Source organism: Macrotis lagotis, chromosome 1, assembly GCF_037893015.1.
Source record: "Macrotis lagotis isolate mMagLag1 chromosome 1, bilby.v1.9.chrom.fasta, whole genome shotgun sequence".
Lineage (NCBI taxonomy): Eukaryota > Metazoa > Chordata > Mammalia > Peramelemorphia > Peramelidae > Macrotis > Macrotis lagotis.
In genome coordinates, this window is record NC_133658.1 from 99,477,334 (window position 1) to 99,478,670 (window position 1,337).

Below are 1,337 nucleotides of genomic sequence, written 5' to 3' on the forward strand. Positions count from 1 at the left end.
TTCTATACTCCACAGCCATATTCAATGATATTATAGAAGATTCTAAGAGTAGACATGGAAAAGGAAAAGGGGGCTTTTGGAAGTGGGATGCTTCTGCACAAAATATCAAGATTACTTGTTTTAAAGTGGATCTTACTGGTTAAAGCCAAGATGGTGGACAAAAGGTAAGCAATTTGCCTGAGCTCTTCCAAATTCCCCTCCAAAATACTTTAAATAATGCCTCAAAACAAATTCTTGAATGGCAGAACCCACAAAAGGATGGGGTGAAACTAGAAACTAGAAACCAACCCAGGCAACTTAGGCAGCAGGAAAGGTCTGTCCTCTGAGAATGGAGTAAAGTACAGCATAGGTAATGGACCTGGCAAGACAATAGTTAGTTTTGGGAACAACTGCTCTGGAACTTTCAGTTCATAGACAATAACAGGGTCAGATGCCTGGCTAGAAGGAGGTACAGGGGTTCCTTTACTGAGACTGTATGTAGGACTTTGCTGTATTGCATTGCTCCAGATCCCAGTGCTGAGTCTCAATTCTAGCATAAGGACCAACACTAGCACAACAAAGCTTGAAGTCATAGGGGAACTGGGATCCTGGTCATAATTTCAGGGTGGAAAAGAATATATGTCATTAATCACAGACCAGTGCATAGACCAGGAGAGTAGTAAATATACTTCTCCTTAGGTCATACCACATTGGAAGATCTGAAAAGTTATACACATACACATACACATACACACACACACACACACACACACACACACACACACATACACACACATACATCCTTCATTCTGAACTAATTCTGAAAACAACTGCACAAAAACCTTGAAACTAGAAGCAGTGACTCTCTATCCTGGAAGTAAGAACCCATCTTTAACGTAAATTTAAAAATCAAGAAATAAGTTGGGAAAATGAGCAAACAACATAAAAGGAACCTAATCATAATTATGTATTTTTGTAATGGGGAAGATCAAAATACAATTTCAGAATTAAAAAAAGAGTCCAAACTGCTACATTCAAAGCCTCAAAGAAAAAATGCAAATTTGTTTCAGACCCAAAAAGAATTCCCAGAAGAAATGAAAAATATTTTAAAACCCAAATAAGAGGGGGTGGATAGGTGGCACAGTGAATAGAGCACTGACCCTGGAGACAGGAGGACCTGAGTGACCAGTCTCACATACTTAATAATGACCTCATTGTGTCACCTTGGGCAAGTCACATAACTTCATTGCCATGCAAAACAAACCTAACAATCAAACAAACTCAGATAAGGAAGGCAGAAGAAAGACTGGGGGTGGGGATGAGAGTGATACAAGTAAATCATGAAAAGAGTCAGTTCA